At 41.7% G+C, this 27,180-nt stretch overlaps 1 pseudogene; it reads left to right on the top strand.

Moving 5' to 3' along the window:
- The first annotated feature begins 909 nt into the window (after positions 1 to 909).
- LOC129624960 (dihydrodiol dehydrogenase 3-like) lies at positions 910 to 26,033 on the top strand (annotated as a pseudogene).
- Positions 26,034 to 27,180: the final 1,147 nt, after the last annotated feature.

The following is a 27,180-nucleotide window of genomic DNA, read 5'->3' on the forward strand; positions in this document are numbered from 1 at the left end:
TGATTGTGTGTTCAATGTGTTCCTGTAGATTTGGACTGTTTGACTAATTTCAGAGCTCCTGTGAGGTTTTTCATCTGGTTTCTGATTGTTTTCTCACATTTATAAGGGAGAATTCAACACTTCCTAGCTCACCATTTTGCTGACATCACTCCACGTGTTAAATTTTATTTGACTTCACAACATCCCATTGTATCAATGCATCTTGATCTCCCTAACTCTTCCCTTATTCGTTACAATTTAACTTGTGTACAGGTCCTTCATTTATGACTCACCATTGAGCAAGATAGTAAAGTACATGAACTCGTTATCATTTCCATTATGATATCTTTCTAAAAGTTATGTAACTAAGCCCAAGGATTAACCCCTGTAAGGGTCTATTTGGACACTGCACATGGTATCCAAAAATTATTAATAATTAACCTCCAATAAACACTTTGTCAGAATGTGTGGTTTTGATATTCTTTTCAGGATCTCACCACTGTTGGGTCTGGATAGCAACATAATTATGCTGGTGGGAAAAGTAAAAAGGCAAATTTATTTTGCTTTGGTTTTCTTTATTAAGAAATAAGATTTTGTAAAATGTTTATTAATCACTGCCTTAAATTGTGTGGTTCTGTGAATGTGTGTATGTATGTATGGTAAAATAGTTAAATTTTTTCAATTGATGTTTGATAAATATTAAGCTTAATATTGGAAAAATGAAAAAAAATGGTGTGGAAGTTTCTAGTCTAATATATGGTCAATAATTGTTCAATCTCATCATTGTATAATTTAAGATTGCATTGATAAAGAAGCAAGCAAGTTAATTGGCTTCAATCCTCTTCTTATGCCCTGGGATTGGTTTCACCTTGCCCCTCCTACAATGTATCTGCTAACATTGGGGAGTGCAGCTAGGGTGTGACCATCCTGGTGTTTATCAATTGTGAAGGCAGAAGGGAAAAATCAGAGTCTGCTTAGTCAGAGAAATGACAATGGATCCCAAATACCAGAAGAAAGTGAAGCTTAATGATGGCCACTTCATTCCTGTTCTGGGATTTGGCACTTACGCACCTCCAGAGGTAAGAGTAGTGGTTTGGGGTTGAGATATAAATAGTAAGTGGCTGTAACATGAGTGGAAGAGAACTTCGGTTGTCAAGCACTGAGCTCCTGTGTGACTCTGGGAGGATCTCGTGGTTCCACTAACCAGGCTAGAACCATGCCCTGTGAAAAGGGAGAGAGCATCCAGCCTTCACTCTGCATCAGGGCCTGAGGTTGTGCTCACCTGCAGATTACTCTGGGTTCCCCTTCAGTTTCCGTCTCTTTCCCAGCTTGTCAGAAGAGGTGAGACTCGGCTGTTGAGAACACTGACTGTCAGCTGTTTGGCTTTGAGGGCGATTGCAATGGTGGGACTTCTTTGTATATTTCATTCCAGAACTCTTTCCTCCTTCCAAATTAGTATTTCACCCAGAGCAGTATTTAAGGTGGAAGGTCCTGAAGATGAGGTGACTGGAATCTAATGGGACAGAATTGCTTTTCTACCGCGGGATACTGCTCGGTCCAGGCAACACACGGCAGCTGTGCTTTGCCTTGTGATTCTGTTTGTGCTTGGAAACTTTTTCCAATGGAAACTATAGTATCATTTGAGGGGATAAGCTACAATCTTACAGGTCAGGCTTCATACTGTATCGTTGGGTTTTGTAGTGTCTTTTCATTAGAGTATCGTTTTTAGTGCTTGGGCATAAGAGAGACTAGTGGATAAATCTCTAGACTGGAAGCCAGAAACTTTGCTGTCCATCTTGTTTTTAGAGTATGTAGTTGTGACAAGGGACTGGTCTTTAAACTTTGAATCTCACTTTTCTAATTTATAGAACAAAAGAAAATATTCAGAGACATTTTGCAGATAAAAGACAGGGATTGTTCACTTTGCAAAATGTGATGAGTGGAGAGAAGGGTCCAGCCTAGTACTGAGCTCACTGGTTCATTCCTCAGTACATCCCACAAGGCACGTGATCGTCAGGAAAACCAGAACTAGACCCAATAGAGGGAACTTGGATCAAACATCTACCTCCTTGAAACATGAAAGATCCTGCTTTGCAGAAACATATTGAAATAGTATTCAGCTTGAAAAGGGAAGTTAATTCCACCATTTGCAACCACACAGGTGAACCTGGAGAATAGTAAGCAAAGTGAAATAAGCCAGAAATAGAAAGACAAATACTGCATGTTCTCTTCATAGGTAGAATCTAAAACATTGAACTCATAGAAGCACAGTGTAGAGGAATGGTGACCAGAAGCTGGGGACAAGGGTGGGAAATAAGGAAAGTTGTTTGCCAAAGGTCCATACCTTTTGTAATGCGATGAATGTCTGGAGACCTGATGTACAGCATGGTGACTATACTTGAATATAATGGGTTATATTTTGAAATTTTATAAGAGAATATATATTAAGTATTCTCACAAACACTCCCCAAAGTTAGCTATGTGAGATCATGGATCTATTAACTATCTTGATTGTGTTAATCATTAACAATAGATAGTTACATAAGAACATCACTTTGTACAGATTGAATAGATACAGTTTTTCTTTGGTGTTTTCTCTGTAATATATACTGGTAGACACGGATCTTAGAAACTTTCACCTGGTTTCTTTTTTTTTTTAAATAGCAGTTTTATTGAGATATAATTCACATGTTATACAATTCACTTATTGGAAATATGTAATTAAATGGCTTTTAATATGGAGTGACTGTTAATGAATATAGGGTTTCTTTTGGGGGGCAATAGTGAAAATGTTCCAAAATCGATTGTGCTGACAGTTACACATTATTGATGACTATATCACCTGGTTTCTTGATGCATTTCAATTCAGTTTAGTTGCTCAGTCATGTCCAAACTCTTTGTGACCCCATGGACTGCAGCATGCCAGTCTTCCGTGTCCATCACCAATCTCCCATAACCTGCTCTAACTCATGTCTATTGAGTCGGTGATGCCATCCAATCATCTCATCCTCTGTCATCCCCTTCTCCTCCTGCCTTCAATCTTTCCCAGCATCAGGGTCTTTTCCAATGAGTCAGTTCTTCACATCAGTTAGCCAAAAGTTGGAGCTTCAGCTTCAGCATCAGTCCTTCCAATGAATATTCAGGACTGATTTCCTTTGGGATTGACTGGTTTGATCTCCTTGCAGTCCAAGGGACCTTTGAGAATCTTCTGCAACACCACAGTTCAAAAGCATCAGTTGTTTGGCGCTCAACTTTCTTTATGGTCCAATTGTTACATCCGTATGTGATATTGGAAAAATCATAGCTTTGACTAGACAGTCCTTTGTTGGCAAGGTAATGTCTCTGTTTTTTAATAAGCTGTCTAGGTTGTTGGTGCTAGCTTTTTTCCAAGGAGTAAGCATCTTTTATGCCTTCATGGTTGCAGTCACCAACTGTATTTATCTTGGAGCCCAAGAAAATAAAGTCTGTCACTGTTTCAATTGTCTCCTCATCTATTTGCTATAGATGCTTATTGATACCACCTCTAGGTAATAGGATTAGTAGTTTGGTGAATGGTGCTTATTGGTACCTCTTTTTTCCTCACATATTTCTATCTTAAATCTAGTACATGTCTCCTCTCCCCATGCCCCCCCCAAAGAGAATAATTGTAACTTTCTCATCATTGGTGTGTTCAAATTTTGATTTTAAATTAAATTCACTTTAAATCTTTGAACCTATACCAGAGCAGTGTGACTTAATACGGGCTAATGAATCAGGGCTTCCCTAGTGGCTCAGATGGTAAAGAATCTGCCTGAAATGTGGGAGACCTGAGTTTGATCCCTGAGTTTGGAAGATCCCCTGGAGAAGGAACTGGCTACCCACTCCAGTATTCTTGCCTGCGAACCCCATGAATGGAGGAGTCTCATGGGATACAGTCCAGTCTTGATGCTTTTATCATACATCTTGTACCTTTGTTGATTTTGCTTCAGACATCTCACAGTATAAATCCTATCCATGACTACAAGTTTATTCTGAGTCCTTTGGATTCTTCCAGCAAATCACTGAAACTAGTGGTGGGCTTGGAGTCCTCTGATGCCTGTGATCAACCACTGATCACATGGGGTTGAAGGGTTCCTGGGTGCCCATTGAATCACTGACCAGGAACATCCAAGGAAACTGTCATGGGTCCATCACCATACATACAGAGCTAAACAAAGGCATGAAGAAATGTTGGTTCTTAGTAAGATCAAGCTTGTGTCTTAGCAATCTCTTAATGATGTGAATATTCAACAACTACTTTTCTTGCTTACATAGGTTCCTAAGAGTGAAGCTCTGGAGGTCACCAAATTTGCTATAGAGGTTGGATTTCGTCATATTGACAGTGCTCATTTGTACCAAAATGAAGAGCAGGTTGGCCAGGCCATTCGAAGCAAGATTGCAGATGGCACTGTGAAGAGAGAAGACATATTCTACACTTCAAAGGTGCTGTGTGTGTTGTGTGTGTGCATGTGTGTGCAAGTGACTGGGGGCAGATGACAATTACATAATAGGACCAGTAGTTTGCTGAACAGTGCTCATTGGTACCCATTTTTTCACACATATATGTATCTCAAATCTAGTATCCTTCTCCTCTCACTGTGCCCCCTCAAAGAGAGTAATTATAACTTTCTCATCATTGGTGTGTTCAGATTTTAATTTTAAATTAAAGTCACTTGACTTCTTTGAACCTAGAGCAGAGCAATGTGGTTTAGTATGGGCTAATGAATCAGGGCTTCCCTGGTGGCTCAGATGGTTAAGAATCAGTCTGAATTGCAGGAGACATGAGTTCGATCCCTGGGTCGGGAAGATCCACTGGAGAGGGAAATGGCTACCCATTCCAGTATTGTTGCCCGGGAATCCGATGGACAAATGAGCCTTGTGGGCTACACTCCAGGGGTCCCAAAGAGTCGGATACAACTGAGCGGCCAAAACTATAGTATATTTACTTAATGAATCAGACAACCTGGGAGCAGATTATAGCTTTTCTTATCATCTGGAAGACTTCTTGAATTTCTTCACATTCTGAATCTCAGTTCTCAGCTCCAAGAGTAAGAGAGCATTTGAGAGGCACTTTGTACATTACACAAAATCCAGCCAAAGTGTCTTGAACTATGTTTTTCTCACATTAATATGTTCAAAGCTCTTTTCCCTACAGTATTGTAAACAAAATAGTAATTAACTTTGAGAAGATAGTTTGTTTGATCAAAATAGACTAAGATTGTGCTTTTACACTCTATTAAGCATAGTTCAGTTGATGGGCATGGTAATTATTTGATAAAGTTATTTATATCTTGATTCATTTCATTCCATTGTGAAAGATATACTGATGACAAATTCAATCAAATAATGAAATTTACATGGCTAGGTTAGATACAGAATGGAACTCAAGAAGAAATGAAATGGTTTTTCCCATGGTCATCTCTTTCTAACGGATAATAATGCCTAATTATTAAGTGAAAGAAGACAAACACAATTACATATAGCAATCATTTCCCACAGCTTCCTTTGTTTAATTTTTGCAGGTTTGGTCCACTTTCCTTCGACCAGAGTTGGTCTGACCAGCCTTGGAAAAGTCACTGAAAGATCTTCAACTGGACTATGTCGATCTCTATATTATTCATTATCCAATGCCTCTGGTGGTAGGTGATTAGTGTGATCAGCTCAGTTTTATTTCATGGGTCAGAATGTCTATAACTTGCATGGATGGTTGACAAGATTTTTTTAGTAAGTTTGAAGGATTACATTAGAGTTCAGTTCAGTTCAATTCAGTTCAGTCACTCAGTCATGTCCAACTCTTTGTGGCCCCATGAATCACAGCATGCCAGCTCTCCCTGTCCATCACCAGCTGCCAGAGTTCACTAAAACTCATGACCATCGAGTCTGTGATGCCATCCAGCCATCACATCCTCTGTCATCCCCTTCTTCTCCTGCCCCCAATCCCTCCCAGCATCAGAGTCTTTTCCAATGAGTCAACTCTTCACATGAGGTGCCAAAAGTATTGGAGTTACAGCTTCAGCATCAGTCCTTCCAATGCACACCCAGGACTGATCTCCTTTAGGATGGACTGGTTGGATCTCCTTGCAGTCCAAGGGACTCTCAAGAGTCTTCTCCAACACCACAGTTCAAAAGCATCAATTCTTCAGCACTCAGCTTTCTTCACAGACCAACTCTCACATCCATACATGACCACAGGAAAAACCATAGTCTTGACTAGACGGACCTTTGTTGGTAAAGTAGTATCTCTGCTTTTGAATATGCTGTCTAGGTTGGTCATAACTTTCCTTCCAAGGAGTAAGCGTCTTTTAATTTCATGGCTGCAATCACCATCTGCAGTGATTTTGGAGCTCAAAAAAGTAAAGTCTGACAGTGTTTCCATTGTTTCCCCATCTATCTGTCATGAAGTGATGAGACCATATGCCATGATCTTAGTTTTCTGAATGTTGAGCTTTAAGCCAACTTTTTCACTCTCCTCTTTCACTCTTTCACTGACTTGGCCTTGGAGTACACTAGCATAGAATCCCCTAAATAACCATTTGTGATCATTATTTTGAGGAGGTTCTTTGAATCTCTTACCTGCCTCTAAGAGAAATGTGTTAAGTAAGCTGAGTGTCTCTGCCTCAAAATCTTGAGGAAGTAGAAATAGGCAAGTTCTGTGCATGGTGCTGATTAAGACTCAGAGTCTGGGGATCTCACTACAGAGTTTGGTGCAGAGTGCTGAGTGCTGACATGGCCTCACACCTGAACAGGATGAGGTGTTCTCATCTCTCACCCTTTCATGTTTCGTGGATTTGGTGGTGTCCTTCTGGGTGGGTCTAAACCTCACAGTCTTCTCAGGACTTGGGAGACCTGGCCTCCGCTGTCGCCTGTGTTCATGGTGATGTTTGCAGACTGCACTTAGCCATTAAGAACTGTATTATGTAGAGGGGAATTTTCCAGTTTTTCAGTGGTTAAGACTGTGTGCTTTCATTGCTGAGTCTGGGTGTTTTGAGGGAGTGGGTTCAATTCCTGTTCAGGGAACTAAGATACAGCAAACCCATGGCACAGCCAAAACAAAACAGCAAGAACAACGTCCATTGTGCAGAACAATTTTTTAAAATACAGAATTCTGCTCAAGCCATCCTTTGCCAAAGAGTTTATTGGACTATGTAGATGGCAATTCCCATCTACATAGATTTAAGGATTCTTAATACTTGACAGAAATGTCTCTGTTTTTCTATTCCTTACAATGACATCACTCTTGGTTTGTTTTATTTTTATCTTAGCATTTTCCATGGGTGGCAGAATGACCTTGATCTGTTCAAGCCTCAATCTCCAGAATATTTGAGAGTATGTCTGCTTCTTCCACATAGCTTATCAACCTAAAGAGAACCTTACTGGTTCGTGTGTATGCCCTGAAGCTATCAGATGTTCAGAGTGAAAAGGAATTCTGATATTTAGTCCAGGTCAAGATTTCAATTTTTATGCCAGGAGTAAGGCATAACTTAATGTCACTCCCTGCACAATAGAGGCATTTTGCAAGAGGAAAGTATAAGGGCCAGAAAATATTTCACTTAAGGCACTGAGAGTTCCCATGAGAATTAGGGAAATTATATCTATCAAAACATATAGTATGTATAAGCGATTACTGGAAAACTGCCTTCTAAAGACATTGCTGATAACTCCATTTGCAAACCTCTTTGTAAATATTAGTATGCAGAATGTAAAGGAACCTCACAGAAGTTTAGCGTCCTGGTCCCAGATGTGCCTGGCAGGCTGGCTTAATGTGAAGAAATTATTTGGTGATATCTCTGAAATGACTGCTTCTATTCCAGCCAGGGGAGACACTTTTCCCAACAGATGAAAATGGAAAACCGATATATGATTCAGTGGATCTCTGTCGCACGTGGGAGGTGAGCCTGGGGAGGAGAGAACCAGGGGAGGAGCCAGGAGAGGGGGAACCTCCTTCATCTCTTCCACTTGTGAGAATGGGCTGTGGACCATCACACTCAGCAGTTCATGAATCTAAGGGCTGGGATGCTGGGGTTGTGGGGAGGGAACCATTGCTGAAATATTCACAGAGAGGAATGAAATGGAGAATTTGGGATTGTGTAGATAGGCATCTCTTTCATTCCATGTGATTGTCTTCTCCAGGGTTTTCTAAGGAGGAGATGCTACATCTTCTTGTTTCATGACCGTTTCCCCCTTTATCTTCTTGATACGCAAAGCTAATTCTTGACCAGAGACCCTCTTAACGATTTTTCAGCATTTCTTATTGTTATATTGCCCATTCCAAGTGACTGCTCACCACCCCTCCCTCCCAGGCCCTGGAGAAGTGTAAGGACGCAGGGCTGACCAAGTCCATCGGGGTGTCCAACTTCAACCACAAGCAGCTGGAGAAGATTCTGAACAAGCCGGGGCTCAAGTACAAGCCTGTCTGCAACCAGGTGAGCAGCTCGGCTCCTCTCCCTCCTGCTCTTCAGAACCTCCTTACACTGGAGCCTGATGTCTGTCTGTGCTTCCCCCTTGTTCATTCTACCTTTATGGAGTGAGAAGTCTACAGAGCTGAGCCTGTGTTTGGACTGTGTGAACAGAATCTATAACAGTATCTTTGATCAACTCTGGGTGGAAAAGTTGGGGATGGCTTCCTTCTTAATCGTGGTGGGGACTGACGGAAGGTAACGGAGCTGAAGGAGGTGAAATTCCTCCAGAAATTAGAGGAAGGAGGCATTTCCCTGAGCTGAAAGCATGACCAGAAATCAGGTGTGAAAGTGCTCGGATGAAACTGTATACACAAAGGAAGACCATGAAAACATGGAGTGGGAAGTAAATCCAAGAAAATCCAGGTGAGACAGGTGTTAAGGGTTTGTGTGTGGTTTAGATGCCTAAATCCTTAGTCTTGGTGTCCCAGCTTCAACAGGGAGCACAGTACAGAGAAATGTGCTGGAGACTATGAAAGTCACCCAGGTTAGAGCATGAAGTTAAACGCTTATGTTGATCTTAACAGTTGATAGAAGAGTTACTCAGGAATTAGAGCAGACCTTGTGATTTCAGTTCACTTCAGTTCAGTCGCTTAGTTATGTCTGACTCTTTGCAACCCCATGGACTGCAGCTTGCCAGGCCTCCCTGTCCATCACCAACTGCCAGAGCTTATTCAAACTCAAGTCCATTCAGTCATTGAGGCCATCCAACAATCTCATCCTCTGTTGTCCCCTTCTCCTCCTGCCTTCAATCTCTCCCAGCATCAGGGTCTTTTCCAATGAGTCAGTTCTTTGTATCAGGTGGCCAAAGTATTGGAGTTTCAGCCTCAGCATCAGTCCTTACAATGATCATTCAGGAAGGATTTCCTTTAAGATTGACTGGTTGGATCTCCTTGCAGTCCAAGGGACTCTCAAGAGTCTTCTCCAGCACCACAGTTCAAAAGCATCAATTCTTCAGCACTCTGTTTTCTTTATGGTCCAACTCTCACATCTATACATGACTACTGGAAAAAGGATATCTTTGACTAGACGGTCCTTTGTCGGCAAAGTAACATGTCTACTTTTTAATATGCTTTCTAGGTTGGTCATAGTTTTTCTTCCAAGGAGCAATCATGTCTTAATTTCATGGCTTCAGTCACCAGCTGCAGTGATTCTGGAGCCCCCATAAATAAAGTTTCTCACTGTTTCCATTGTTTCCCAACTATTTGTCATGAAGTGATGGGACTGGATGCTAGCATCTTCATTTTTTGAATGTAGAATTTTAAACCAACTTTTTCACTCTGTTTCACTTTCATCAAGAGGCTCTTAGTTCGTCTTCACTTTCTGCCATGAGGGTGGTGTCATCTGCATATCTGAGGTTATTGTTATTTCTCCTAGCAATCTTGATTCCAGTATGTGCGTCAGCCATCCAGGCATTTCACAAGATGTACTCTGCATATAAGTTAAATAAGCAGGGTGAAAACATACAGCCTTGACTTATTCATTTCCCATTTGTAACCTGTCTGTTGTCCCAGGCTTCCCTGGTGGCTCAGATGGTAAAGCATCTACCTGCCATGTAGGAGACCTAGGTTCGCTTCCTGGGTCGGGAAGATCCCCTGGAGTTGGAAATGGCAACCCACTCCAGTACCCTTGCCTGGAAAACCCCATTGATGGAGAAGCCTGGTAGGCTACAGTCCATGGGGTCACAAAGAGCTGGACACAACTGAGAGGCTTAATTTTCCTTTCCTGTTGTTCCATATTCGGTTCTAACTGTTGCTTCTTGACCTACATACAGATTTCTCAGGAGGCAGGTAAGGTGGTCTCGTATTCTCATTTCTTGAAGAATTTTCCAGTTTGTTGTGACCCACACAGTCAAAGGCTTTGGCATACTCAATAAAGCAGAAGTAGATATTTATCTGGAACTCTCTTACTTTTTCAATAATCCAGCAGGTGTTGCCAATTTGATCTCTGTTTCCCCTGCCGTTTCTAAATCTAGCTTAAATATCTGGAAGTTCATGGTTCACGTACTGTTGAAGAACTGTTGAAGAAAACTGGCTTGGAGAATTTTGAGCATTTCTTTACTAGTGTGTGAGATGAGTGCAATTCTGCAGTAGTTTGAGAATTCTTTGGCATTGCCTCTTTTGGGGATTGGAATGAAAACCGACCTTTTCCAGTCTTGTGGCCACTGCTGAGTTTTCCCAGTTTGCTGTCATATTCAGTGCAGGACTTTCACAGCATCATCTTTCAGGAGTTGAAATAGCTCGACTGGAATTCCATCACCTCCACTGGCTTTGTTCCTTGTGATACTTCCTAAGGCCCACTTGACTTCCCATTCCAGGATGTCTGGCTTTAGATGAGCAATTACACCATCATGATGATCTGGGTCATGAAGAATCTTTTTTGTATAATTCATCTGTGTATCCTTGCCGCCTCTTCTTTATATCTTCTGCTTCTATAAGGTCCATACCATTTCTGTCCTTTATTGAGCCCATCTTTGCATGAAATGTTCCCTTGGTATCTGTAATTTTCTTGAAAAGATTTCTAGTCCTTCCCATTCTATGGTTTTCCTCTACTTCTTTGCATTGATCACTGAGGGAGGCTTTCTTGTCTCTCCTTGCTATTCTTTAGAACTCTGCATTCAAAGGGGTATATCTTTCCTTTTCTCCTTTGCCTTTCAGTATTCTTCTTTTCATAGCTATTTGTAAGGCCTCCTCAAACAATCATTTTGCCTTTTTGCATTTCTTTTTCTTAGGGATGGTCTTGATCACTGCGTTCCATACAATGTCATCAATCTCTGTCCATAGTTCTTCAGGCACTCAGTCTACCAGATCTAATCCCTTCAATCTATTTTCACTTCCACTGTATAATCATAAGGGATTTGATTTGGGTCATATCTAAATGGTCTAGTGGTTTTCCATACTTTCTTCAATTTAAGTCTGAATTTGGCAATAAGGAGTTCATGATCGGAGCCACAGTCAGCTCCCAGTCTTGTTTTTGCTGACTGTATAGAGCTTCTCCATCTTTGACTGCAAAGAATATAATCAGTCTGATTTTGGCATTGATCATCTGATGATATCCATATGTAGAGTCTTCCCTTGTGTTGTTGGAAGACGGTGTTTGCCATGACCATTGTGTCTCTTGGCAAAACTCTGTTAGCCTTTGCCCTGCTTCATTTTGTACTCCAAAGCTAAAGTTGCCTGTTACTCCAGGTGTCTCTTGACTTCCTACTTTTGCATTCCAGTCCCCTATAATGAAAAAGACATATTTTTTGTGTGTTAGTTCTAGAAGGTCTTGTAGGTCTTCATAGAACCATTCAACTTCAGCTTCAGCATTACTTGTTGCGGCACAGAGTTGGATTACTGTGAGATTGAATGGTTTAGCTTCTAAACAAACAGAGATCATTCTGTTGTTTTGGAGATTGCATCCAAGTACTGCATTTTGGACTCTTTTGGTGACTATGATGGCTACTCTATTTCTTCTAAGGGATTCTTGCCCACATATAATTAATGCTTATCTGAGTTAAATTCACCCATTCCAGTCCACCCAGCCCACCCATCCAGTCCAATCATGATCCCTAAAATGTTGATGTTCACTATTACTATCTCCTGTTTGACCACTTCCAATTTGCCTTGATTCATGGGCCTAACATTCCAGGTTCATATGCGATATTGTTCTTTACAGCCACAGACGTTGCCTCCATCACCAGTCACATCCACAACTGGGAGTTGTTTTTGCTTTGGCTCTGTCTTTTCATTTTTTCTGGAGTTATTTCTCCACTGATCTCCAGTAGCATATTGGGCACCTACTGACATGGAGTGTTCATCTTTCAGTGTCCTATCTTTTTGCATTTTCATGGGGTTCTCAAGGCAAGAATATTGAAGTGGTTTGCCATTCCTTTCTCCAGTGCATCATGTTTTGTCAGAACTCTCCACCACGACCTGTCTGTCTTGGGTGGCCCTACACGTCATGGCTCACAGTTTTATTGAGTTATACAAGGCTATGGTCCATGTGATCCCCTTGGTTAGTCTTCTGTTATTGTGGTTTTTATCTGTCTATCCTCTGATGGATAAGGATAAGAAGCTTGTGGAAACTTCCTGATGGGAAAGACTGACTGAGGGATATGGCAGGTCACTGCAGACCAGTACCTCTGCAGGAGAGACTCAAACATAGTTCTAGCTCAGTCTCTGTGGGGGCTCTGTGTCCTGGTGCACACAAGGTTTGTTTGAGCCCTCTGAGGTCCCTGGCAGGTACGAGGTTTGATTCTAAATGTGATTTTGCCCCTCCAAAGATGGAGAAGCTCTATACAGTAAACAAAAACAAGACCAGGAGCTCACTGTGGCTCAGATCATGAACTCCTTATTGCCAAATTCATACTTAAATCGAAGAAAGTAGGGAAAACCTCTAGACCATTCAGGTATAGTCTAGTCAAATATAATCAAATCCCATATGATTATACATTGGAAGTGAGAAATAGATTTAAGGGCCTAGATCTGATAGATAGAGTGCCTGATGAACTATGGAATGAGGTTCATGACACTGTACAGGAGACAGGGATCAAGACCATTCCCATGGAAAAGAAATGCAAAAGAGCAAAATGGCTGTCTGAGGAGGCCTTACAAATAGCTGTGAAAAGAAGAGAAGCAAAAAGCAAAGGAGAAAAGGAAAGATATAAGCATCTGAATGCAGAGCTCCAAAGAACAGCAAGGAGAGATAAGAAAGCCTTCCACAGTGATCAATGCAAAAAAATAGAGGAAAACAACAGAATGCGAAAGACTAGAGATCTCTTCAAGAAAATTAGAGATACCAAAGGAACAATTCATGCAGAGATGGGCTTGATAAAGGACAGAAATGGTATGGACCTAACAGAAGCAGAAGATATTAAGAAGAGGTGGCAAGAATACACAGAAGAACTGTACAATAAAGAGCCTCACAACCGAATAATCATGATGGTGTGATCACTCATCTAGAGCCAGACATCCTGGAATGCGAAGTCAAGTGGGCCTTAGAAAGCATCACTATAAACAAAGCTAGTGGAGGTGATGGAATTCCAGTTGAGCTATTTCAAATCCTGAAAGATGATGCTGTGAAAGTGCTGCACTCAATATGCCAGCAAATCTGGAAAACTCAGCAGTGGCCACAGGAATGCAAATGGTCAGTTTTCATTCCAATCCCAAAGAAAGACAATGCCAAAGAAAGCTCAAACTACCGCACAATTGCACTCATCTCACATGCTACCAAAGTAATGGTCAAAATTCTCCAAGCCAGGCTTCAGCAGTACACGATACGTGAACTTCCAGATATTTAAGCTGGTTTTAGAAAAGGCAGAGGAACCAGAGATCAAATTGCCAACATCCACTGAATCATCAAAAAAGCAAGAGAGTTCCAGAAAAACATCTATCTCTGCTTCATTGGCTATGCCAAAGCCTTTGACTGTGTGGATCACAATAAACTGTGGAAAATTCTGAAAGAGATGGGAATTCCAGACCATCTGACCTGCCTCTTGAGAAACCTGTATGCAGGTCAAGAAGCAACAGTTAGAACTGGACATGGAACAACAGACTGGTTCCAAATAGGAAAAGGAGTACGTCAGGGCTGTATATTGTCACCCTGCTTATTTAACTTATAGGCAGAGTACATCACAAGAAATGCTGGGCTGGAGAAAGCACAAGCTGGAATCAAGATTGCCAGGAGAAATACCAATAACCTCAGATATGCAGATGACACCACCCTTATGGCAGAAAGTGAAGAGGAACTGAAAAGCCTCTTAATGAAAGTGAAAGAGGAGAGTGAAAAAGTGGGCTTAAAGCTCACCATTCAGAAAACTAAGATCATAGCATCTGGTTCCATCACTTCATGGGAACTAGATGGGGAAACAGTGGAAACAGTGTCAGATTTTATTTTGGGGGGCTCCAAAATCACTGCAGATGGTGACTGCAGCCATAAAATTAAAAGACACTTACTCCTTGGAAGGAAAGTTATGACCAACCTAGATAGCGTATTGAAAAGCAGAGATATTACTTTGCCAGCAAAGGTCCATCTAGTCAAGGCTATGGTTTTTCCAGTGGTCATGTATGGATGTGAGAGTTGGACTGTGAAGAAAGCTGAGTGCCGAAGAATTGATGCTTTTGAACTGTGGTGTTGGAGAAGACTCTTGAGAGTCCCTTGGACTGCAAGGAAATCCAACTAGTTCATCCTAAAGCAAATCAGTCCTGGGTGTTCATTGGAAAGACTGATGCTGAAGTTGAAACTCCAATACTCTGGGCACCTCATGCGAAGAGTTGACTCATTGGAAAAGACTCTGATGCTGGGAGGGATTGGGGGCAGGAGGAGAAGGGGACAACAGAGTATGAGTTGGCTGGATGACATCGTTGACTCAATGGACATGAGTTTGAGTGAACTCTGGGAGTTCGTGATGGACAGGGAGGCCTGGTGTGCTGGGATTCATGGGGTCACAAGGAGTCATACACGACTGAGCAACTGAACTGAACTGTCTTGCTGGGGCTTCTCCTTTGCCCTTGGACATGGGGTATCTTTTTTTGGTGGGATCCATCATTCTCCTGTTGAGACTTGTTCAGAAGCGTGTTGTATTTTGAAGTTCTCACAGGAGAAGATGTGCACATGTCCTTCTACTTCGCCATCTTGAAGACTTGTAGACTCATCCCCTGGGGCAACTTTTTTCATTGGTACTGTTTCATGGGGCTTTTTGGTTAATATGGATACCGAAAATGCCAATTTTTCTTTGTCTTGTGGAGCTAGGGGAATCGTTGAAAACAATCTTTAAGATCCAGAACTATAATTGACCAATTCTGTGGTATGGCCAAAGGTCCCCATGGTTTGCATTACTGCATTAATAGCTCAAAGCTCATGAAGCGGCCTCCAAATGCCTGCTTTTTTATGGGCTGTGAAAACTGGAGTATTCCAAGGACTAATACTCTCCTCTATGTGTCCTGCTTGAAACTGTTCTTCTATCAAGTCTTGTAAATATATGACTTTCTCCCTTGCTAGAGGCCATTGATCCACCCAAACAGGTTTAGATGTAAGCTGTGTTAGAGGTATGGCATGTGGTGGCAGAGAAACTTTGGTGGTGGTTTAATCACTAAGTTGTGTCTGACACATGTGACCCCCATGGAATGTAGCCTTCCAGGCTCCTCTGCCCATGGGATTCTCCAGGCAAGAATACTGGAGTGGGTTGCCATTTCCTTCTCCAGGGGATCTTCCTGACCCAGGAATCGAACCCAGGTCTCCTGCACTGCAGGCAGATTCTTTACCAACTGAGCTATGAGGGAAGCCCAGAGAAACTTTAATGGCCCTCAGTTAGCCCTTTTCTGTCCACTTTCAGCTGAACAGATAAAGGAGAAGGATCTCCCTTCTTTCCTAGCTCTTTTTCTGGTTGACATCCCATTCTTGCCATTGTATGATCTGCCTTTTCCTCATTGGAAAGAACTAGGTGCCAATGGGAAAGCAGATATCTGCCCTATAAATTACAGGGAATGTCTGCAATAAAAGGTTGGAAGTGAGCAAGTTGTTTGTCGGGCCCTAGGCAAGGAAGAACTGTTGCACTTTGAGCAAATTGTTGAGGTTCCCCCAAGCCTGATTATCTTTTCCTGGGGTTCAGTCAGGGGCCAATCAGCTGGCCATTGAGGAGAAGTAATGATGGAAATGTCAGCCCTAGAATCTAAGATTTCAGAGAACATTTTTGCTTGGATTTCAGCCTTACATGTGGGCCGATCTGAGAGTATTTGTTGAGTAAAGCACACTACTTGATCACCTGTGCTCCCAAATCCTTGTTCTCCTCTGGTGACAGGATTATAGTTGCTAGGGGCATGGTAAGGCAAGAGAAGGAGTTGAGCAATTTGTTGAGCTTGAGGAATGACATGGAATTAAAGGGAGAGAGCCATTACTTTAATTTCTCCTGAATAGTCTGGGTCAATAAGGCCAGGAAGAATTTGGAGGCCCTTAAGGGTAAGGCCACTTCTGTCCAGAATGAGTCTTATGGTCCCTGGTGGAGTGGGACCTTGGATTCTAGCAGGGATTGCTACTGGATGGTGGTGGTGGGGGATCCAATTCATTAATTCAGACAGATACTCAGGTTGGGAGGTCCAACCCAGCACTTCCACTGATAGAGACTGAAAGGCTGGAGATAGGCTGAAGGGTGTGCTGGAGGTCCTCACAGTGCCCCCACTGTTTGTGGGGCCTAGGGCTGGCCCTGATGGTGGTTTCCGGTCTGCAAAGGGGAACCGTTCTTATGGAATTTTGATCTGTATTGATTAGCCCAATGATTGCCTTTTTGGTTACCTAGAACACAGGTGTTTTATTTTCACCAGTAGGTGGAGGTATTGTAACATCTATTTTGGGCCCAGAGGAGCAAACCTTTTTCGTATGTCTGGGTTTTCCACATTGAAAGCATTTGGCATGGGAGGAGCTAAAATTATTTTTAAAGGCAGCACAAATTGCTTGGGCTGGCTTGGTTTGTTTGTAAGCCTGTGTACCAACATTTTGACACTCTCGAACAAAATCGCCAAGGCTGTCATTTTGACAAATTGTGTTAAGGGCGGCCTTGGAATCTTTATTGGCATTTTTATAGGCTAATAACAAAATGTTATTAAAATAGGTTTTAACAAAATATCCTTTGCTCTAGGACTATTAATCTGACAGCGGAGAGCAGATGAGAGCCAGTCTAAAATTCAGTGAAGTCTTTTCTGGGTCTCTGTAATATTTTAACAAATGAACCAGTAGGCTCGCTGAGTTCTCATACTGTCGGCCGCCATTTCAGTAAAATTTTGCAATCTGTACATATGCTCCCACCAACATACCTTAATAAGTCAATTGGGCTTTGGACTGGTAAATTGCCCTGTGCCTATGAGCATTTCAAAAGTAAGATTATCTCCATTGGCCAAATTCATACAGGCTTGCTCTTGGCACAACTCAGTATAAGAGACCACTTAAAGCTGTTTTGGCTAGCATTTTAACATCATAAGGAGATCATTTCCCACGTAAACAAATTTCCAACAACTCCCATGTATGTATATGGAGAATTGACCCCAATCAGTCTAACACCAGAATTCAGTTCAGTTAAGTTCAGTTGCTCAGTTGTGTCCGACTCTTTGTGACCCCATGAATCGCAGCATGCCAGGCCTCCCTGTCCATCACCAACTCTCGGAGTTCACTCAGACTTACATCCATCGGGTCAGTGATGCCATCCAGCTATCTCATCCTCTGTCGTCCCCTTCTCCTCCTGCCCCCAATCCCTCCCAGCATCAGAGTCTTTTCCAATGAGTCAACTCTTCGCATGAGGTGGCCAAAGTACTGGAGTTTCAGCTTTAACATCATTCCTTCCAAAGAAATCCCAGGGCTGATCTCCTTCAGAATGGACTGGTTGGATCTCCTTGCAGTCCAAGGGACTCTCAAGAGTCTTCTCCAACACCACAGTTCAAAAGCATCAATTCCTTGGCGCTCAGCCTTCCTCACAGTCCAACTCTCACATTCATACATGACCACAGGAAAAACCATAGCCTTGACTGGACGAAACTTTGTTGGCAGAGTAATGTCTCTGCTTTTGAATATGCTATCTAGGTTGGTCATAACTTTCCTTCCAAGGAGTAAGCATCTTTGAATTTCATGGCTGCAGTCACCATCTGCAGTGATTTTGGAACCCCCAAAAATAAAGTCTGACACTGTTTCCACTGTTCCCCCATCTGTTTCCCATGAAGTGATGGGACCGGATGCCATGATCTTCATAGTTCCTTTAAAATCTTGATTTCAAAAGTTTCATGGATTGCAATAACCTGAGTGGGATTATTGGGGTTGCGTCTGTAATTGATAGGGAAAGCAAAATGGTCCTCAATGTCTAATGCACCCAAAGGAAGGGCAGAGACCATGGCCCGCTGAAACCAGGTCAGTGGCTTATCCTCCCAAGACATTTCTGGACCCAGTGGAGGCGCCGGTGGTGGAAAACTGTCCTTGAGCTTGGGTGCCAAAGGGGAGGAAGGGTTACCAACATGTCTGAGGACACTGTATTCTCACATTATTTCTCAGTCTGTATAGGGTATAGGACCAATCGCACTAGCCCTCAGGTGACAAATACCATCACAGGTATGCAATCCCTTCTCCTGTGTGCTGTTTTCAAATTTTCCCCCCCCTGGATCCCAATTTTCAATATCTAGAGTGCCTTCTTCCAGAAACCAAAGATTATATTTAACCACCTCTCTTAGCAATTGTGTCAATGGCTCCTCGTTCACCTGCACTCCTGCAGTCCAGAGAAGGTGCCTCAAAAGATGGAGATGATGTTTCTCAGCTCATGTTTCTCAAATCCTTCCCCACTGACACCCTGACTTAGACAACAAGGGACTTTCCACCCTTAGAGTTTGAGGGCCTGGTCATGATCCATACGTCTCACCTACAGCTCAATGTCTTCACTTTGAGTTTTTTCCCTCGGGGGAATCCTTTCTGACTTGAGGCCCCGGTTCAGGGGCCACCTGCCATGTCCAGCACAGAGGGTAAGAAAGACCTGAACCAGGGGCGAGCACCTAATGAAAAGACAGACACATCTAATTTGCTAGCAGGGGGTCAGGGGGCCCTCCTGCTCTCCATGGCAGGAAGCCAAGATGTCTCCTTTCAGCCCGCACTTTTATGGGCAGAAGTCATGAGATCACTAGGAAAGAGCTATACTGGGGAGTTTGATCAGCGCATCATAAAGAGGGAGTTAATGAGGCTCTGCTGTTGATCAGGAACATTTGTTTTGTTTCCACGGGGATGGACACAGGGGCTGTCAGTGAAGCGGAGCAGAGAGCATGCCCAGCCCCAAGTCTGTCCATTCAGCATGCTTACTAGCACAATCATGAGGGCACAGTTTGCCGCACCCCCGAGCCATGGGGCAGGTTCTGGTTTCTGCTCTGCCAGGCTGCAACAATATTTTGTCGACCTGGTTCTGATTGTGATTCACATGTAATTTTGAGTCATCTTAAGCTCTTTTGATGTAAAACAGTTACTCAGTCATTGTGTTACCAAGATATCCAGGCAAGGTTTTGACAAATACACTGTCTTTATCACTGTTATGTTGTGATGCTAATTAACTTGTTTCTGTAATCCTAGATTATGTAAATTAGCACTTAAATCTGAACTCCTTGCTACATTAAGGTTAAATATTTTGACAAGAAAATGATAGCTGCATGCTTTGTCCCTAAATGAACCCAGGTAAGAAGTGCAAGGTAAAAAGTTGTCCCACTGTGAGTGACAGTACTTTTGTTCTTCTGGAAAAGCTTTTAGTAGCTGGATATTTTATTTGGAAATGTGTATTTTACCTCTTGAAATTATCTAGTCATCTGTTGGATGATAACCTTCATCAGGGGACATTTGATTTACCCCAAGTTTTCATGTAATGGTTGAGAATCCATTGAGGACTTTCAATTGAATTAATTATTTCATTGGAACGTTTTTCATTATTTTCCATTTTAAACGCTCTTTTTAATCCTCTGACCTGACATTTTATTTTATTTTGTTTTGCTTTTTAATTTAAATTTATTTATTTTAATTAGAGTCTAATTACTTTACAATATTGTATTGGTTTTGCCATACATCAACATGAATCTGCCACGGGTGTACACATGTTCCCAATCCTGAGCCCCCCTTCCACCTCCATCCCCATACCATCCCTCTGGGTCATCCCAGTTCACCAGCCTCAAGCTTCCTGTACCCTGCATCGAACCTGGACTGGCGATTCATTTCTTATATGATATTATACGAGTTTCAATGCCATTCTCCTAAATCATCCCCCCTCCCTCTCCCACAGAGTCCAAAAGACTGTTCTATACATCTGTGTCTCTTTTGCTGTCTCTCATACAGGGTTATCATTACCATCTTTCAAAATTCCCTATATATGTGTTAGTATACTATATTGGTGTTTTTCTTTATGGCTTACTTCACTCTGTATAACAGGCTCCAGTTTCATCCACCTCATTAGAACTGATTCAAATGTATTCTTTTTAATGGCTGAGTAATATTCCATTGTGTGTATGTACCACAGCTTTCTTATCCATTCATCTGCTGATGGACATCTAGGTTGTTTCCATGTCCTGGCTATTATAAACAGTGCTGCAATGAACATTGGGGTACATGTGTCTCTTTCAATTCTGGTTTCCTAGGTATATATGCCCAGCAGTGGGATTTCTGGGTCGTATGGCAGTTCTATTTCCAGTTTTTTAAGGAATCTCCACACTGTTCTCCATAGTGGCTGTACTAGTTTGCATTCCCACCAGCAGTGTAAGAGGGTTCCCTTTTCTCCACATCCTCTCCAGCATTTATTGCTTATAGACTTTTGGATCACAGCCATTCTGACTGGCATGAAATGGTACCTCATAGTGGTTTTGATTTGCATTTCTCTGATAATGAGTGATGTTGAGCATCTTTTCATGTGTTTGTTAGCCATCTGTATGTCTTCTTTGGAGAAATGTCTATTTAGTTCTTTGGCCCATTTTTTGATTGGGTCATTTATTTTTCTGGAATTGAGCTGCAGGAGTTGCTTGTATATTTCTGACCTGATATTTTATTGTAAAAGTAAAATTCCCTCATTACTCAGGATAAAATACATCTATTCCTATAAGACAGGAGAAAACACTGCACTCCTTCACATTAACTGTCAGTTTCTGAGAAAAGATTTATTGTAATAATCACCATCTGTGGAGAGAAGCGTTTTTGCTCTTTCTTCCTCTCTCAGGGATGTTTTTGTCTCTGTGTGCTACATTTGCTTTCACTCATGATTCCCTTTGGTGCTCAAATCTACTGAAATGTCACCAATGGGAATTCATCAAACTGGTTCTTTTGTCTTTCAGACATTTCTTCATAAGACTGTGCAATTTCTTTCTTTCTGGCATAGTTTGATGTCCAAAGCTTAGACAGCTCTTTTCCTGTCCCATATCTGGAATTAGGCACATGTCTTGGTCTGTTCAGTCGTGTTCAGCAACCAAGATCTGGTCCACAGAATTACTTGTTCTCAGTAATGTCATTATTTTTTACCTTTTCAGGGGAAAGAAATATAATTTTTAAAAAATTCTTTCCTTGATATTTCCAGTTGTAATCTGGTGTGACACAGTTTTTCTTTAGCATGTATAATTCTTACTTTTAAGCTTTCTCTGGTGTATTACCTTTTCATATAACCTGACACTCTTCTGTTGGTGTTCTACAGGTGGAATGTCACCCTTATCTCAACCAGAGCAAGCTGCTGGAGTTCTGCAAGTCACACGATATTGTCCTGGTTGCCTATGGTGCTCTGGGGGCCCAGCGGACATTACAATGGTAATGAACAGTATTGATGGTCACAAGGAGTTTATCTAAATCTCATTTCTTGATGAAAATATTATTGTTCTGTACTCAGTGCTTTGGAGATAACTCTCAAAGGGTAGAGGGGAGAGAAGACAGATGGGAGAAATCCTCTTTTGTCCTTTCATCACCCAGCTAGATATCTTACATTGCATGTGTCTTGTATATACATTTTAACACAAGTGTCTGCATTAAAATCTCTATATAATCCCCCAGTTGATCACTAAGATAAGCTTTCTCATAATTTGCTTATTTATGGACTAATGAGCACATTACTATAACAGACTTATCAAGCCTCCCTCACCCTATGTCTAAAATCAGGACAATAATACATAATTTCCAGGTTTATCATGATTGAAAAATAAGTACAATTTGAACCATTTTTGTAAACATTTGTAGAAGAACTGCACAATGTAAAAAATTATGAAATGCACGGTCTGCATTTTCAGACTACTCAACTTTTATCAACACCTGAGACAAGTGAAAATTATAAAAAAATGAAAAACAATATTTCCCAATCTTGTCCATCATGTTCTCCTTTCATACCATTGTGTTTACTTTTGAGCATTGATTAGAAAAGAAAAATAACCACAGAGAACTGAAAAAGAAAAAAAACTCCATGAGTTTGGCAGTCCTGGTCTCAATTCAATAATGCATCTGAACCACCCGCAGAGATCTGTAATCACAGAATAGGAGGTGACATATTTGAGGTTCTGTATGAGTTTGTCTTCAGCTAAGCCATGGAATTTTGTGTTTCTAGCAAGATCCTAGTGATGCTGATGATGCTGGTCCATGGACCACACTTTGAGAAGCGCTGGTCTAGAGGTGACATACCTGATATGTTTGGGAAGCCTCTTCACAAACTGAGTACTTAGTCTCAGCTCCTCAGCAGTTCTGAATTTCCTTCCAGGATGAACCCGAACCTTCCCTTTCTCTTGGAGGACCCAGTTCTCTCTGCCATTGCCAAAAAGCACAAGCAAACCCCAGCTCTGGTTGCCCTTCGCTACCAGATACAACGTGGGGTGTGGTTCTGGCCAAGAGTTACAACAAGAAGCGGATCAAAGAGAACATACAGGTGATGAGTGGGGCTGTGGGCAGAGGGCTCCTAAGGCATATCCTTCATGAAGGTCATTCTTTGTCTAACTGAGGACAGACATGGCTTCCCTTTCCCCTCTAGTTGTCCCCATCCAGCTGGAAAGTCTTCCAGTCCCCAGGGGGAAGCTGGCTCCTTGGGGGAAAGATTAATGTGATTCTTCCTTCTTTTCAGGTGTTTGACTTTGAACTGACTCTGGAAGACATGAAAGCAATCGATGGCCTCAACAGCAATATAAGATACTATGATTTTCAACAGTAAGTGACTTGTATATGTTCCACAAATACTATTTTCTCTAGCATGTAGATCAGCAGAGGAATAAACTTTCTTAAAGCTTAATTTCAGGGCGAGAGCTCTGGATTCCAGTGTAGGAGTAAACCAGCAGCTTCCTGCAGACCTCAGACCAGAGGTTTCTTCTAGGGTTCTGTCTCTGCTCAACAGAAATGTGACTGGGACCCAGGACAGCCAATCAGTAAAATCCCCAGTGTTGACATTGTGGTGAATTCACTACATTGTGCCTAATCCCTGTGCTTGGTGTTCCTCCTCTCAGGGCCCAGAGACCCAGGAAACACAGAGGGCACAGTGCCTGCAGCCCATTCTTCTTTCAGAAAATGAAAGCGTTAGTTGCTCAGTCTTGTCTGACTCTTTGGATCCCATGAACTGTAGCCCACCAGGCTCCTTCTTTCAGGGACTGATGCAAATGTTTCATCTTTAATTCTTTGTAGAATCAGGAGGAAATGATACATAATGACTGTGTAATAAGGAATCCATCCTGAATTACATTTCTGCTTATCCTAACACAATTGTAAATGAATTGTTGATATTTCTGGAGGAGGGGCCCATGAAGGCCAACATGCTTCAGTGTGAGAAGTCACAGTGAGCCTGGCTCCACTCCTTCTTCTAAGTGTCTGGTGAATTTTCTCCCTGATGGACTTTTCTTTAGCAAGACACCATCTATTTCTTCCAAATTTATGCCTTTACTGACCTTTTCCCCAAAACATCTCCCATTTCCTCACCCTTAAAATGTCACCTAATGAATTTTGAGTACATCATGGACTGACCCTCCAGAGAGAGACTTCTGTCCTTAGCTGGACACAACTGGTAAGATCGTCTGGGTCTCTCTGGTTTCTTGAGTCAAGACTCACCCTAGTGTAGACTTTGACCATCAGGGATCCATCCACTGGGGAGCTCCTATCTCTTTGACTTTACTTAGTTAGTACCATGGAATTCCAGCTGCCTAATTACTGCAGGAGGATGTCAGGACTGAAGAGAGAGAAGACTAATCAAACAGAGAGGTGTTTGGAGGGAGTTTAGAGAAAAGGATACACAAATTAGTGATAAAATGAAGATTTAGTTTCAAATGAAAGATCTCAAACCTCCCCTTGTTTTTAGTGTTCAGTCGCTTCAGTTGTGTTTGACACTTTGCAACCTTATGGACTGTAGCTTTGCAACCCTATGGACTGCAGCCCACTAGCCTCCTCTGTCCATGGGATTCTCCAGGAGAGAATACTCGAGTGGGTTTCCATACCCATCTTGAGGGGATCATCCCAACCTGGGGGTTGAATCCATGTCTCCTGTGTCTTCTGCATTTCAGGCAGATTCTTTACCCACTGAGACACTGGGAAGCCTCCTTGTATGTAAAGAAGATATATATATTTATATGTACATTTACATATGGGCTTTCTAGTTGGCACTAATGGTGAGAAAGTCATCTGCCAATGCAGGAGACCTAAGAGGTGCAGGATGCATCTATGGGTTGCGAAGATCCCCTGGAGAAGGAAATGGCAAGCCACTCCAGTATTTTCCTGGAGAATCCCATGGACAGAGGAACCTGGTGGGCTACAGTCCATGGAGATGCAAAGAGTCAGACAGGACTGAAGCAACTTAGCACACAGTACACACGCACATATATATGGGCTCCCTAGGGGGCAGTAGTGGTAAAGAAGCCACCTGCCAATGCAGGAGACATAAGAGATGCAGGTTTGAACCGTGGGTGGGAAGATCCCCTAGAGGAATGCAGGCAACTCACTTCTGTGTTCTTGCCTACAGAATCCATGGACAGAGAAGCCTGTGGGCTATAGTCCATAGGGTCACTAAGAGTTGGACAAAACTGAGCAACTTAGTATGCCTGCATACTCATGTATATGTATATTATGATTCTGAAAAAAGACATGATGAAAAATGAGAAAAGATAGCAAGTTACTTTTCTGTCCTCAAAAGCTTTATGTATATTCTGTGCTCTCCTTCATTATTCTGTGAATGCCTAGACTTACTCATCCTGTAGGTTTATGTTGATAGCACAGCTCCCGGCACATGGAATGGCTCAGGATGCACTCTTTAATGAACTGAGTTGAAAAGAAGAAATTTAGAAAGAAAAATCAGTCTATAAAGAAGGAAAACAACAGTAATATTAATAATGAGTGTAGTTATATAATACACATTAAGAAAGCAGTAATCACATTTTATAGGTAAGACTGTTTAGGTGTATGTGGTATTTCTTCAATTTAATAGTAATTCCTTAATGGAAGCACCCTATATTTGAGGGGTGCTCAATATTTTTTTCTGTTGAATGGATTTATGAAAAACAGCAAAGAATTCCTTGACTGTGATCCTTCTCACCACTTAGGGTCAAAAGTTCCACCTGTGTCTGAAATGACCTCCATCGTTACCCCTAGGTCTGTGCCCTCTTATAAATTGTAACCTGAGTCAAACTACCTGTCATTGTGGGGTGAATATTACACGTGAATGTTGGGATTGGATGCAGGTGAATGCAGGTGCCGTGTGTACATGGAGCAGACACCTGATGTGTGCTTGTCGGGGGAGAAGATGGGATGTGTTTATAGATTTAGAGTTTTAGCCCATCCTGACTGCATCCACAGACTAATGATCTCTGTGACAATACGACAAATTTAATAAATTATTTCCCCTCTTTCTCTTTCAGGGCAGTTGATCACCCTGAGTATCCATATTCTGAAGAATATTGACTGTGAGCTATCCACCATGCATTACACCAGAACTTCTTTTCCAGGGTTGTGAAGAGCATTTCTGTACTTTGTGGAGATGTTTAAAAAAAGTGTATGAGCTTTTGAAACTTGTTTATCATTAAAAAAAATTTTATGAAATTAAGATGACTTCAAATGTGAATTCTAGTTTTCTGTGATAACAAAATAATTTGGAAAATAAAAGAGAAAGAATAGAAAATAAAGATAACCTCCTGGTGCCTTTTCCTTTTCAAAAATGAATTAGGTGATCTAAGAAAGAAATGGAAAATTTTATTCAAGTCAGATTTGAGCACTATAACCCAGGGAGAGCATCTCAGAAAGCCTGAGAACTGTTCTGTCCTCTAGAAGTCAAGGCACAGGGATGTAAGTTTTGGAGACAGGGGGCTCTGCATGAAAAGACATATTACTGACAGTGTACATAATCCAGATCTAAGCATAATCGTAGGGGGTCATGTGACCCCTAACAAGGTCAAGAAGGAATTTATCTTTTAAGGAGCTGTCTTACTGATGCTAGGAGTCTGTTGTTCTTCAATGTCGAGCAGGTCTTCCCTCTGATGTGGGAGGTCTGGTCCATGCGTCATGCAGACACACAACTTACAATGAGGGAGAGGAGTGCAAAGGTAGAGAAAAGTTTTTCATGTTTAAATTTTTCTTGTCATAAAATATAAATTTAATTTCATACTTTCATGACTCTCCTATATAAAAGTATTTGCGTGTTTATTTACAATTTGAAATGATCTTCAATATACAGGTTTTACACTTTTTTTTTTTTAACTTAGTGTAAGTATTTTTGTAAGCTATCAAGTATTATCTGATTGTTTCCAGGGAGGAAGGGCTTGGGAAAGAGTTGGACTGGGAGGTTGGGGTCAGCGGTTGCATACTATTGTATACAAATTGGATTAACACAAAGTCCAACTGTACAGTACAGGGGACTATATTCAATATTTTTTGACAAACCATAATGGAAGAGCATATAAAAAGTATATATATATATATATATGTATATATATGACCGAGTCACTTTGCTGTACTGCAGTAATGAACACAACATTGTAATTCAACTATATCTCAATACAAATGAAATAAAATACTTCCAATATTATATTTCGTTTCTTATAATGCTTCCCAGGTGGCTCAGTGGTAAGGAATTCTAAAGAATGAAGGAGACTTCGGTTCAATCCCTGGGTCGGGGACATCCCTTGGCGAAGGAAATGGCAACCTACTCCAGTATTTTTGCCTGGGAAGTCCCATGGATAGAGGAGCCTGGTGGGCTACAGTCCATGGTCACAAGAGTTGGACACAACTTAGCCACTGAACATGCACGCATATTACAAAGCAG

Source organism: Bubalus kerabau, chromosome 13 (genome assembly GCF_029407905.1).
Source record: "Bubalus kerabau isolate K-KA32 ecotype Philippines breed swamp buffalo chromosome 13, PCC_UOA_SB_1v2, whole genome shotgun sequence".
Lineage (NCBI taxonomy): Eukaryota > Metazoa > Chordata > Mammalia > Artiodactyla > Bovidae > Bubalus > Bubalus kerabau.